We start from the raw sequence: 14,670 nt of genomic DNA on the forward strand, positions 1-14,670 counted from the left end.
GTATGGTGTACGAAAATGGTCCAGTTTCATTCTTCTGTATGTAGCTGTCCAATTTTCCCAGCACCATTTATTGAAGAGACTGTCTTTTTTTCCATTGGATATTCTTTCCTGCTTTGTTGAAGATTGTTGACCATAAAGTTGAGGGTCCATTTCTGGGTTCTCTATTCTGTTTCATTGATCTCTGTGTTTGTATTTGTACCAGTACCATGCTGTCTTGATGTTTACAGCTTTGTAATAGAGCTTGAAGTCTGGCATTGTGATGCCACCAGTTTTGGTTTTCTTTTTCAACATTTCTCTCACTATTCAGGGTCTTTTCTGGTTTCATATAAATTTTAGGATTATTTGTTCCAGCTCTGTGAGAAATGTTGATGGTATATTGATAGGGATTGCATTGAATGTGTAGATTGCTCTGGGTAGAATAGACATTTTAACAATATTTATTCCTGCAATCCACAAGCATGGACTGTTTTTCCATGTCTTCCTCAATTTCTTTCATAAGTGTTCTGTAGTTTTTAGAGTACAGATTGTTTAGGTTTATTCCTAGGTATCTTATGATTTTTGGTGCAGTTGTAAATGGCAGCAACTCCTTAATTTCTCTTTCTTCCGTCTCATTCTTAGTGTGTAGAAATGTAACTGATTTCTGTGCATTGATTTTATATCCTTCCACGTTGCTGAATTGCTGTATGTGTTCTAGCAATTTTGGGAAGGAGTCTTTTGGGTTTTCCACAAAGTATCATGTCATCTATGAAGAGTGAGACTTCGACTTCTGACAGTTATTTCTATATACAAAGGATGACATTTGCTTTTTAGTTTTACACCATGGACTATAAATCCCAACTCAGCAAACTGATACATTTAAACCAACTGTCATTGCTGTGATGTAAGAAAAACTGAATGTAAAAACGTATTTTGGCCAGCATTCCCTGCCAAGGAAAGTCCTCGTTCATCCCACAATTAACTGCATCTGCCTCCAGTAAACTGTGACCATCATCAAGCTCAGAAGACATGAGTGGAGATCTCACCCAGCTGACTTCAGGTGTTTATAGTGTGAGGAAGAAAAACTGATCTTAGAAACTTTTTTTTGCCTTTGATATGTCGTATGGATTGACTTTGTATCCCCCCGCCTCCAAATTCACATGTTAGGTCCTAAACCCTAGTACCATGTGGCTGTTTGCAGATACGGTTTTTATAGAAGCAGTGAAGTTACAATGAGGTCATTAGGGTTGGCCCTAGTGCGAGGACTACTGTCCTTATAAAGGGGAGAGATTTGGCCACAGACACATACTCAGGGAGAAAGCCATGTGAGCATGAAGGCAGGGATCAGGGCAACGCTGCCATAAGCCAGGGAACCCCAAAGATTGCCAGCAAACCATCAGGCTGGGGAGAGATTGTCCCTCACAGCCCAGAAGACACCAGTCCTGCACACCCCTTGCTCTCAGACTCATAGCCTCCAGAGCTGAGAGACTGTGAACCTTGACTGTTTGTGTCCTCCAGTTTCTGGTGCTCTTATAGCAGCCCCGGCCAACAAATACACACGTCTGTCATCTTCATTGCCTCTCATCGTCCTCATACCTCTCCAGTCTCCTCAGGTCGCATATGGGTTCCTGCGGACAGCTGGTCTCCCTGACTCCAGGGTCCCTCCTCTCTAGCCTGTTAGGCAAATCTGCAGGCAGAGCAAGTGTTGCTGAGTGGTTTTCATGTCTGCCAGCCCCCCATTTCTCACTATCTCAAGGATGCATTCCATGACCCTAACTTGCTCCCAAAAATGCCCCTGTCCCCACTCCCCACCAGACAAGACCTCCACTCTCTTTGGACAGACCTTCTCACTACCGCACGGACACGCATGCTCATACCCGCCTCCCCAGGTCTGCTCACGCTGCTTTCCTCAGCTGCTGGGCCTCCTTGCCAAATTCTTCAGCACCACCATCACGTCACTCAAGGCGTTCTCCAACTTTGCTGGGTATTAGAATCACTTGGGGATTTTTAAACTCTCCCCGGTGCACAGGCTGTCCTCCATAGGAGTTACAGAAGAGTCTCAGGCATGGGTTGCGTGCATCAGAATTGTTTAAAGCACCCAGCGAATCAGTGCAGAGCCAAACTTGGCAGTGACCTCATCTTCTGTGCTAGGCTCGTGCTTGTCAAACTTGAAATGCACGCAAGTCAGCGAGGCATCTGCGAGGCCCAAGGTTCTGCATTTCCAGCAAGCTCCCAGGTGGTGCTAATCATGCTGGTCCGGGCACCGCGCTGTGAAGAGCGAAGTACTACACAGCTTCTGTCGGAGTATTTAGACTCCCCTTGGCCCAGACGAGATTTAAGATGGTTTATGGGAAAAACATAGACAAAAATGAGAGTTACTTTTTTTAAAAATTCAATTTTTAAAAAAGATTTTATTTATTAGAGCATTCATGCTCACAGGTTGGGGAAGGAACAGAGGGAGAGGGAGAAGCAGACTCCTGGCTGAGCAGGGAGCCTGATGTGCGGCTTGATCCCAGGACTCTGGGATCACACCCTGAGCCAAAGGCAGATGCTTAACTGAGTGAGCCACCCAGACGCCCCGATGAGCAGTTACTTTTATCTCCCTCATCAGACATGCTTTCAAGGGGATTTGGAAACATCTGAAAGAAAGCAGCAGAGACATGCCAGGCAGCGACAACCGTGAGGCGGGAAAACGGGGTAAGGACAGTGCGGCATGTGGGGCCACTGTGAACGCGGCACTCCCACTCCCAGGAGTAGCCAACTCTGGGGCCTGGGCCACGAGGGCCCCTTTGGTCCTGTGAGGTCCTCAGGTGTGGGGTGCCTGAGAGAATGCTTGGGCTTGTAGGTGTAGGGCAATTTGGGCTTTAGGACCATTGCTGTGGTCTCTCGTTCTCTCGCGTTGTTTGGTCTGGGGCGTGCTTTGGGCGTGGGAAAAGTCTGTAATTCTAGAGGCAGTGGAGAGAAGATTCAATGCACACGGGTGACCTTGGCCGGTGCTGTGCTATCACATAACCCCTGGGGCCGTCATTAACGGGCACTTTTCATGTGGATGGCACCCCCCACACCCAGCTGGCGTGGTCAAGGCATCGCCTGTGGCCAGGACTTGTTACTTAGGCTCTTTGAGCTGTGGCTTCTTGATCTACACAACGTTGGGAATGTTACTTGCCTTCCAGGGCTGCAGTGGTGATGGAATGAGATCGGGCTCGGAAAGCCCGTAGCGCTGAATCGGAGGCACACAGAAGTGCTCGTTTAAATGGGCGTCACTAGTATACCATCCTCTTTGCAATCCCTGTTTCGTTTCTAGGTTTAGGGCAGGCCCAGATGCCTGTGAGCAGAACGGCTACTTAGGACTAGCTCTGGGGCTCTGGAGAGAGAAGCAGAGAGGGTTTGCAGGTTTCTGGCTCGGCCGGCAGGTGCAAGGGCACAATAGGAGTCGGGCATTTTGTGTAGCTGCTTGTTTGGTTTCCCTTCTGCTCAGGGCTGCGTGATGACTTCCACGGGCCTCTGAAACTGTTTGGCTTGGCATGGGCCTCCTTCTGCCTTAAAAAGTATTGAAATTGATATTTTATGATTGCATTGCTATAAAGGTGAATGCGATCCAGATTGGATTACACTCAGCTTTTAACTTCTGATTTTAAAAGAAATTAAAACATGTCCACGGGTCCCTGACTGATCAAGTATAGCTGGGGACAGGGGACAGGAGGGCCAGGAGCCCCAGCATAAGGTAGCACTTTGCGTGCAAAGATCTTTCTTCCTTAACTAGGCCACAACTGCCTCTAGATTAGGGATTTCCCTTTTGTAATTTCCTCGTTGCGCAGAGCGCAGGGTTGAACACCAGGGCCAGTTGGCTTATTTTAATACATTGCAACACGAATACATTTTATGGTTGGCAGTCCTTGGGAGACTCCCTCCCCAGCTTTGGGCACCTGTTTCTCTCTGGCTTCCACAGTCACTATCAGACTCACACAGGCCTCTCAATGCCTCTCTGTGGCACAGCCTTGAGAAATCGGGCACGATGGGCTCTTAACACCAAGAGAATCCCATGTCACTGAGCCCAGATGAGTGAAGTGATGTTGGGGTGCTTGGCTGTGTGTTCTCAAAGCTGCAGTTGGGGTCACATCACGTAGGTTCCTGCAGCTCCCTGCTGAGGGGGGCAAGCTTCCCCCCAGTGTGTTCCCGGTGAGCACCGGCTGTCACTAACCTGCAGATGGATTCCCTGCTCACTCCCCCAGGAGATGGCCTGGTGCGGACGTGGTCTGGGTGCTGTCACGTGCTGCCACCCCCTACGCCTGCACAGTTGGGGAAAGCAGCACATGCCACAGGCAAGAACCAATGGTCCTTGATGGATCCCAGGGTCACTTGGTCCACTCTGACCGTCATATTTAGGGTCAGGTAAGAGGAATGTGATGTGTCTCCAGCTGGCCTGATGGGGCAGCTGGGTAGCCTGACAGCTGTGGGTCCGTCTTCCTTTAGAGAGAGGCCCAGCCGAGAGTTCATTCCCACAGCACGTCAAGCTGAAGCCCAGGAGCCGACAGGAGAGTGACAGATCGCAGAGGCTGAACAGTGACACATCTGAGCAGATAGCACTTTGCTATTCCTTCTGCATGCTGTTTTTAATATGGGACTTCTTAATCTGCATTTTATTTATAACACATTGCTTTCTCATTAGTTCTTGATAATCGATTATGTTCTATCTGAATTTCTTTTATACGATTTGAGAGCCACCAAAATGCTTGGTCGCTGTTACCAAGTGTTCAGTAACAGCAACACGTCAATCTTGGACTGGATTCTTAGCTGGAAGATGTGAATTCTAGTTACTAATTAACCCAGACCCTCACAGAAGTTGTTAGGATGTCTCTTGCGGTGCAGAACAGAGGGAGGGATATAAAAACTAGGATTAGGGTCCCAGAAGTAAGACAGATAGGACATAAAAACCCCACAGTTGATTTCAAAGAGGTGTCTTGAGCTGCATTTGAAGCAAAGATCATTTGGGGACTTGCAACCGAATAAAGAGTATTCGGGCCTATTTTCTAAGAAGGTTCAAAGTCTCATGGACCCAGACCAAAGACATAATGACTCAAGAACACGGGGATGGAAATTGCCTGTTGATTTCACAAATATGGTCTGAATCCTGACACCGAGAGGTGGAGGCAAGAGTGTTTCTGACGTAGGAAGAAGCACCCCTGTAGCCCCAGAGGTGAAGGGAGAGCTTGGTTTAGGTGGTTGGGTGATGAACAGCCAGTTTACAAAGGCTCTTGAAAAGTAGGGGGAGGAATTGTGTCTTAGGCTGAGGGCAATGGGAAGACACTGAGCGTCTCAAGCAGCAAAGCAAGGAGCAGGGCGGGTGGTCCGGAGCCTGTTTGACGGCATTGCAGCAATCCAGAATAATTCCACTGAAGAAGTGGAGCTGCAAGGACACCCGGCTCAGCTGTGTCCAACGGTGGCGGTTGTTGAGGGCGTGGCCTGGGGGTGGTCGAAGGGCTGACTTTGGGTCGAAGGGCTGACGTCCCTGTGGGACGTCTCAGTGGCCGCGTGCACGTGGGGTAGAGGTAGGAGTTGGAGAGTCGTGAGTACATAGATGGTAACTGATGAGGTGTGCAAAGGCATGCTGAGGTCACCTTGCTGGATGACAAGGAAGTGGGAGAGAAGGTGCCCCAGGATGGAACTCCCTGAGGGAGCAGTATTGGGGATGGGCCGAGGCAGAGGAGCTCTTGAAGGAAAGCAGACAGAAGAGTCCAAGAGACAAGGGTCGATGAGGGCAGCACAGGGTCACGGAAGCCAAGGGAAGCGATGACTTAGAGAACCGGTCATCAGGAATGTCCAATGTTGGAGAGAATTCATACATGAACTTTTAAAGTACCTACTGGATTTAGCAACAAAGACACCTTTGGTGTCCACTTTTGGGAATTTATTATTTTTTTTCAGTCAACAAATATTCCCTGAACATCTGCTTACTCACACAAGGCCCTGCTCTTGGCCCGAGACTTGCAGTCCAGTAGGAGAGACAAACAACAGACAAATAAACCAACAGCTGGACGAGGCTTTTTCAGTGGTAAGAGCTATTAAAAAACAAAACAGAGGGACGTGACAGTGGGCATTTGGTGATGGGTGGGAGGTTATTCGGAATGGACGGACAGGAAGGGCCTTTCTGAGGAGGTGACATTTGACTGGAGTCCCGAATGAGAAGAAACATTTGCATAAAATCCAGAGGGCAGAAGGCCCTAAGTCAGGGATTCTCACTTGGGGGTTACCGCTCTCCAAAGGACACTTTTCAGTGTCTGGAGACATTTCTGGCTGTCACAAATCAGGAGGGATGGGAAGTACTACAGACATCTAGGGGGTAGAGGCCAGGAATGCTGGTAAACACCCTGCCATGCACAGGACAGTCCCCACAACAAAGAATTATCTGGTTCCAAATGTCACCAGTGCTGAGAGTAAGAAACCCTGCCTCAAATCAGGAACAAGCCTGGTCCATTTAAAGAGCAGAAAGTGATGGGGGCCAGTGCCTGACTCTTGTCAGTTAAGCGTCTGACTCTTGATCTCAGGTTTTGATCTCCGGATCATGAGTTCAAGCCCTGTGCTGGGCTCCACGCTGGGTGTGGAGCCTACTTTAAAAAAAAAAAAAAAAGAAAAGAGCAGAAAGGTCAGTGTCTGGAGGTAGGTGGTGGGACCTGAGTCAGAGATGCAGCCTCGCAGGGGCAGATGACAGAGGCCTTCCAGGGCTTGGCAAGGGGTTTATATTTTACTTTCCAACGTAATGCGAAACCATTAGACGGATGTAAGCAGGGAAGTGACTTGATCTGATTTATGTTCTAAAATGACTCTGTGGTTGCTATACAGAGACTGGATTGCAATGGGCAGGAGTGAGAACAGGGGGGCTGTCACAGTCATCCAGGTGAGAAGGAGAACGGGGGATAGGTGGGCAATGAGATAGAGCTGGTGGGATTTTTCTGATGGATTGGGTTTGAAGGTTGAGAGAAAGTGAGGAAACAGTCACTTGTAAAATTTTGGTTTGAGCAATAGGATGGGTGGAGGTGAAGTTCACTGCGAGACAAAGGCAGGGCGGGGCTTCTTTAGAGGAGATCTAGAGAGTTTGCAGTGCATACTAAGGAGACCATTAGATGATGGATAACGGCTTAGCATCCATGTTTATCACACAGCTGTTTTAAATAATTGCAAGCACCCTAATTATCCAATTAAATAAGCTTAAATAAGTTACGGAACCAGTATAGAATAATATTACAGAATAAATCTGTGAACATGGAAATATGATCCGAATGCAATAAGTGAAAAAAGGATGTCAAAATATGCAGAATATGATACTACTGGATTCCAATTTCACTGTTTATACCAAAACATATACTCTATGAAGTAACCTCTTAAGTTTAGAAGTGAAATTCTAGAAATACTAGAAGAAAAACATGGGTGACTATTCTTGGAACTGTAGAGTAGCAAGACCTTGCGTAACATGATGTTAAAACCAGAAACCATGAGGAAAAGATGGATATATTCGACTGTAGGAAAAGTTACACTTCTTGGAGGGGGGAACCCACAGACAAAGGCAAAGAGGAGAATTGGGAAGAATTGTTTGCAATCAGCACGATAGAATTAATATCTCTATTAGCTGAAGAAATTTTATAAATTGCTAGAAAAGACAGCCCAGCTGAAAGATGGGCAAAGACAAGAACTCGCAATTCCTGGAAGAAGTAAGACAGCCAATCAAGGATGAGAAGTATATTCTCCCTGAATATGAAAAAAATGCTAATGGAAACAATGTGTTCCTTTATACCTATCAGATTGGCAAAAAGAAAGATCAATAATACCTACCCATTTTTGAAGAAGGCAAAGTAGAGTAAACTGGTGCAATCTTTCTAGAGTATAATTTGGTACCATCGGAATTTGAATGTGCTTATTTTTTGACCACGCAAGCTCACCTTTGCCTACTTAGCCTACGTGAATGATTAGACAACTGTTTGGAGATGAAGGTACAAGCTGTGCAGAGCTGCACTATCGGGGATAATAAATTCTTTGAAATAGATGTTTCTGAACAATAAATCGTGGGCCATAACCTGCAACAAAGCAATATGCAACTGTTAAAAGGCATGAGGTCAGTCTGTTTGTCTTTATTTGAAAAACCTTTCATGGCATTGTTAACTAAACTAAGTTGTAGACCAGTCTGCATGATCTCTCATTTTGTAAAAATAACTAAATAGAATGGGTGATGGTAGGGCACCTTGATTTCAGCTCAGGTTATGATCTCAGGGTTGTGAGATCAAGCCCCACATGGGGCTCCATGCTCAGCGTAGAGTCTGCTTGAGAGTCTCTCTCTCCCTCTTCCTCTGCCTGCCCCCCACTCACTTGCATATGTGTGTGCGCTCTCTCTCTTTCTCTAAAAAAAAGAAACAAAAAAAATGGTGGGGATTTACAGCTATATTTGTTTAGGAAAAGGTCTGAAAGTCTCACACAATATCCTTCAGTGTTGTCTTTTCAAGGGAATGAGATTTTTAGATGCAATTTTTAAATCTTGTTTATTTTTAACAGTGGTATGTGTATATAAATACATAAATGTTTGGTAGTATAAATTATATATTGGCATGTTGGCAGAAGTGGACTTAACATGATTATAAGTGTAAAGGTATTTCCTATGTCAGAATCGTCTGCCCGTGGGCGCCTTGGTGACTTAGTTGTTAAGTGTCTGCTTTCGGCTCAGGTCATGATCCCAGGGTCCTGGGATCGAGCCCCACATCAGGCTCCTCTGCTGGGAGCCTGCTTCTTCCTCTTCCACTTTCCCTGCTTGTGTTCCCTCTCTCTCTGGCTGTCTCTCTCTCTGTCAAATAAATAAAATCTTTAAAAAAAAAAAAGAAAAAAAAGTATCATCTGCCCGTGAAGCACCTGGTGGGCTCAGTCAGTAGAGCATGCGACACTTTATCTTGGGATCATGAGTTTGAGCCCCACATTGGGGGACAGAGTGTACTTAAAAAAATAAAATAGAAGTACAGCTTTAAAAAAAATCATCCGCCCAGAATTTTCGCCATTGTCTTTTTCTATCTTAACATCACAATGGATATAACTGAAAAATAAATGAAACGATGTCTTACTATTGGATAAAGTGTTAAAAACACATCCTTTACTCCCACTGTTTTCTAACATGTAAATGGATGTAACAACTTGTCCCAGGGTCCTTGCTTTAATAAAAGCCAATGTCTTCATAAGTCTTTGGAAAACACAGAAGCAGCAGAAAGAATAAAACAGTTGTGATTTACATAAGATATGCAAAGATAAAACAGCAAAAGACTGAGTGAAGACAACCAGCTGTAGACTGCACTATTTTGCAAGCTCACTATGTAAAAAGACAGTTCTGGGTAAGGAATGTGCCTGCATAAATTATTTGCATCTCCCAGAATCCTGTTTTGGTTTGTGAGGCTTCTATTTGGAACCTGCTAAATACTTACAAAAACACATATCAAATTTGTACATGTACGTATATATGTATTTTAAGTAGTACACGTGTCTATATGTGCATTCAAGCTCATTTAAATCAGCATTGCTATAATGAAACACTTGAAACAACTCAGATGGGGTGTGTGTGTGTGTCTGTCTGTATCTACACGTTTTATATGCACAGAATAGTCTAGGATCTGCATCAACCCGCTGACAGTGGTTGACCTGGTGTGGATGGGTTTGTGGATTTTATTTGCTTAAAAAAAATTTCTTTTGGTAAGATTTTGAGAGAGCACTCATGCATGAGTGAGCACGAGCAGGGGAGGGGCAGAGAGAGACAGGGAGAAGCAGGCTCCCCGTGGAGCCCAATGTGGGGCCTGACTACGGGCTCGATCCCAGGACCCTGAGGTCATGACCTGAGCTGAAGGCAGACGGTTAACTGACTGAGCCACCCAGGTGCCCCAGATTTTATTTTTTAATGCTCATTTTAGGTACTTAAAGTTTCTGATTTTTCTGTAATATGCATATTTGCTTTTACAATAAGAAAAAGGTATTTTGAGAAAATAAGAAAAAATAAAAAGATACCAATCGTGACCTTATCCAAGAGATGTTTCCAAGCAGTAATGAAAGGGCAGAAGCAGAACGGCTGTGGCTGTGATGAAATAGAGGCAGGGGGAGCGCAACTTCCTGGAATAACCTCGGGGGAGGGGGAGGGAAAAGATGGGGCAAAGCTAGAAGTTGATGTAGAGTCAAGGGGAGGTTTGCACTTTCTCTCCTAAGGTGTCTGTCTGTATGTTGGAACATCAGCACATAGGCTGAGTTTTCCTGAAAGTCTTATTTTTGTCTTCCATTGTCCTTTTTTTTTTTTTTAAGTGGGCTCCATGCCCACTGTGGAGCCCAACATGGGGCTTGAACTCGTGACCCTGAGATTGACACCGGAGTTGGTGGCTTAACCAACTGAACCACTGAGGCGCCCCTTCCACTGTCCCTTTAAATCTCTTTCAGGCACTGGTCATTTCCCTGGTTCCTCTTACATAGAAGAAGTTTCTGAATCATGTTAATTTAGAATGTCTGCTCCAAGCTAGTAGCCAACTGCTAATGAGGGAGTCAGGGCCAGAGCCAGGAGGACAAGAGGTGATGGCTTTGCCCTCTCTGGGTCAGCAGGTGTATCGTAGACACTGGGCATTTCCATGGGTTCCTTGAAATCTCACCTGGTGGGGCCTTCCAGTGGCAATGATTTTGCTGGCTTTGTCCACCTGGTTCACCCTCAAACCCCACCTACCCACCCCACTACTGCTCTGCCTCTTACTTCCAGGGCCCTCTTTTCCTGGCAGCCTTTTCCTGAGCCGGATTCTTCCGTTTGGTCTCCAGGAGTGAACTTACTCCTTAGATCTGGGCTTCTGCCTGTAGCCACAGGCTGGTCTGACTTTCTCGGGCATGAGCTAGGTCCCAGTGCCTCCAGCCCCCCAACTCCGGGGGACATACGTTAATTTCTCCAAGTGGCTTTAATAGAGCTCTCTCCCTGGGCTTGAGGAGAAGGCAGACATCCCTTCATCCTTCTCTCCTTGGGGGAGGACGCCCATAGCTTTCTCCTGGCTCTGCCCCACAATCCTTGCAATTCCCCCCTCCTCTGACTTTCATCCTCCATGTGAGTGAGGGGATTTAAAAGTCAAAATACCGCTTCTTGGTTATCCCGCTTTGAGATTTCACATACGGTCTAGCGAAGCCTTTGCAATATAATCTTTATTCTAGCTCGGTGCTTCAGCCGCAACGTCTAATTTAACACATCGTCATATACAAATGGTGACGAGCCAGCGCTAAAACAGAGGGAGAAGCTGAAGATGCGGAGGGAGGCTGGTGGAGTTGGGGTCAGAAGCCTTGGTGGGCAAAGGGTCTAGGGGGAAAGGAGGGGACAGGAGGGACAGGAGAGGGCAGTTCTTAGATGAGAGGAGACAGGCAAGGAATTAATGGAGCTTCCGTTCAATGATTTCTAGCTTCTCCATGAAACAGGAGTCCAGAGTTTACTGAAGGACAGAGAAGAGGAAAAATCATGATTGAATTGGTCTGAATCATTTGTGTGATTCCCTCAGGACTTCTGAGGGAATTTCCAGTGTAGCTTAAAGTCATCATCCCTCCTGCCCTGGCTCCGGCTGCTGACAGGGCGGCTGAGCCCCTCTTGCCTATGGATAAGTGGAGGTTAATACTCCCCTGGCTGGCGCTGTTGGGAGAGGAGACATGAGAGGGTACATATACCAAAGAGAGTACGGATCACAGGATAAAGGAGCACCGGAAAAGCCCAAAGATAGCCAGACTCTGGTTTAGAGAGGAAACTTTTTATCTTTGCAAATAGACTCAAAGTTCAGAATTGACTGTCCTGAGTCACAGAAGCCCCAACTATGCACTAGCCAGCACCCCGCTGAATCCTACAGAAAGAGCAAGATGATAGGAAACACCCGTCCTAATGCAGTCGGCAATTACTGACGGGTTTTGGGAACTGGTGGGAGGGAAGAATGAAGTTCTTTGGGCTTATTCAGACTCAGAATCCACAGGCTCAAATCCCCTGATAAAACTCTCTCGATTTTGTTTCAGAGGACTGTGTTGATGTCCAGGCTCGGCAATGAAACTTTCTGATGTCTCACCTTTCTCTCTGCTGAACGGTAAGGATGATCGGCACTTTAAGTCGGTATCATGTGTGATATGCAGAGCCACAGCTCCTTTCACTGTAGGAGGTACAATGATAAGAACCGAAACTAATATTTTGGTGGCAATTCAAGGGCGGGGAAGAGAGAAAAGAAATAGAAAATGAAGCGTAAGAAATTCTCTCAAAGCTCAGTGGCTACTGGTGGTCAAGGGGAATTAATGAGAAATTGACGAGCTGCACTTGTAAGCAGGCGCTCCTGCTTGGCATTTCCTAAAAACAAAACAAAACACCCAGGGACAAACTACTATGTCTACATGACAAGTTGGTCTTATTAATACTGGTTCTTAAAATGGTGCCTCGACCAAGGATGGTCACTTGAAATTGTCCCCAGTGCTTTTCACGAGGCTATGTTGGACTAGAGGGCCACTGGGAAGCCATCTGGAATGTGTGGAAAACAAAAATTAATTTCTATTAATTAAGAGAAACTTTGCTGTTTCTTTCGACCTCCCTGTCCTTAACTTGTCCCGTTGGAGACACAGGTGGGATGTGTCCTTGGCATATGGTGGCCCCGAATGTGTGTATGTGGTCTGCACACAATTTTCTCTTAACGGGATCAAAATCTTCAGTCTGAACAAAGTGAAATGTGTCCTCGGGATTTTTCAAAGCGTCACCACCCACAAGGGCAACACCTGACAGGTAGTGGAAATAAGGCAAGGACACAGATTTTCTCAGTAAGGCTCTAAGCTTTTGATTGCAATCCAGTGAAAATCTCCAGCGCTAATCGTTGCCTGGATTTTTCCAGCCGCGAAGCTTCTGACGTCTGCTGGCTTGAGAGTGAGGTACCCCATTTTAATGTGGCAAAACCTCTTAAATACTCACAAAGGCAACTGTTTATCTCAATCTTCACTTAAAACACCTGCTTACTGATACTTGATTATGTGTTTTGAGGCTTGTGATTGAGCGTCTAACACCTGGCTGATTAGGCTGATGTTTGATCATGTTTTGAAAGACAATTTTACTATTTAGCGTGCACGTCCGTACTGCAAAGCGTTACGTGGATTGGTTGTCCTAAAGCTCTTATTGTTGTTTTTAAAAAAATAACCATTACAGAATAATAGCTTGTTTTCATTGAAAGGGAAATGAACTTGACAGTTCTTCCTCGGTGATGCAGCATTGTTCGTTAAGACCGTGGGCTTCCAAGTGTGCTACAAGGAGAACCTATCTCGCACTCCTACCCTAGGCCCGCTGAATCAGAGTCTCCAGGGGTGGGGTCTGTGGATTGACATTTTGAACTAAGAAATACTACTTTGAGAGAAGGCCACTTTCCACTGGATCCTGAAGAACAATGGGTAGCTTTTCTAGGTAGAAACTTCCGGTTCCTGTCTGCGAAGGAGTCTGAATGGAGAGTCCAGAGGTTTCGGGTATTCTGTGGGAGAGCATGGAACATGAGTGAGTGCTCACATCGCGCCTGCTGGGCCGTGAGACCCTGTGCGTGGGGCTGAGAGGTCAGGGAGGTGCGCAGCCAAGGCCACGGTGGGGGCCTGCTTTCCCCCTCAAATGAGACAAGTGAGACCCTGGAAGGTGACTAAAGGTCATCCTGGACCAAAGGTCATGAAAGATTTGAAGCTATGGGTGCCTGGGTGGCTCAGTCTGTTAAGCGTCTGCCTTCAGCTCAGGTCACCATCAGGGTCCTGGGATTGGGCTGCAATGAGCTCCCTGCTCAGCAGAGAGTCTGCTTCTCTCTCTCCTGCTGCCCCTCCCCCTGCTCTCTCTCCCTCGTGCTCTCTCTCTCTCAAATAAAATCTTAAAAAAAAATTTAAAACTAGAACCCACGTTTTCCCAGGTCACCAAAGTGAGAACTCTTGGAGAGGCCAGTTCCTTCCAGGCCTCCTCTCCAGCCTCCCCACTGCACAGGGCCCGGGAAGCTGACCTGCTTGGGCTGCAGCCAATGGCTCCCTGCCCCCTGGCTGGACTCGGTCACTGGGAAGCACTGGTGGGAGACAGGGAGAAGGAGCCTGTTGGGGTGGACACCATGGTCGCCTCACCAGAGGGACCACAGAGGTGCAGGAGGGGAGCAGAGTGACCAATCACCCTAGTTTCCCAGGTGCTGCAGGTTTCCCAGGACATGGGACTTCCTGGGCTAGGACCGGGAGGGACCCCTTTAGAATGTGACCTTAAAAACTCAAGGGAGCTCAGGACAGTGGTTAAGACCCCCTGAAGTGTAGCTGCTATCGCTGTTTTAAAAATAGCCACACATTTTATTATTTATTTGATTAGCAAAATGAGAGGGTGGGGGATGGGTGAAATAGGTGAAGGGGATTAAGAGTACCCTTATCACGATGAGCCCCAAGTGGTATATAGAACTATTGAATCACTATGTTGTACACCTGCAACTAATGCTATGTTAATTATATTGGAAGTAAAATTAAAAAAATAATTTTAAAAAATGACATCATTCATGATATAAAATTAAAAGATATTGTAGAGTAAGTCTTTCCCTACTCTTGACCTCTCTCAGTTCTCTTCTTCAGAGGCAAACTGTGCCCAGTTTCTTTGTGTATCCTTCCAAAGATATTTTAGGCTCATTTAAATATATAAACACATTATTTAAA

General features: G+C 46.2%; 1 long non-coding RNA gene across 1 annotated transcript in view; it reads left to right on the forward strand.

Moving 5' to 3' along the window:
* The window catches only part of LOC113264641 (uncharacterized), a 192,804-nt gene that overhangs the window by 106,550 nt on the left and 71,584 nt on the right, over positions 1-14,670 (forward strand). Inside the window, exon 4 of the long non-coding RNA XR_006410890.3 lies at positions 12,007-12,074. This is a non-coding gene — a long non-coding RNA (uncharacterized LOC113264641). The remainder of the gene's footprint in view (positions 1-12,006; positions 12,075-14,670) is intronic.

This window comes from Ursus arctos, unplaced genomic scaffold (genome assembly GCF_023065955.2).
Source record: "Ursus arctos isolate Adak ecotype North America unplaced genomic scaffold, UrsArc2.0 scaffold_3, whole genome shotgun sequence".
Classification (NCBI taxonomy): Eukaryota; Metazoa; Chordata; class Mammalia; order Carnivora; family Ursidae; genus Ursus; species Ursus arctos.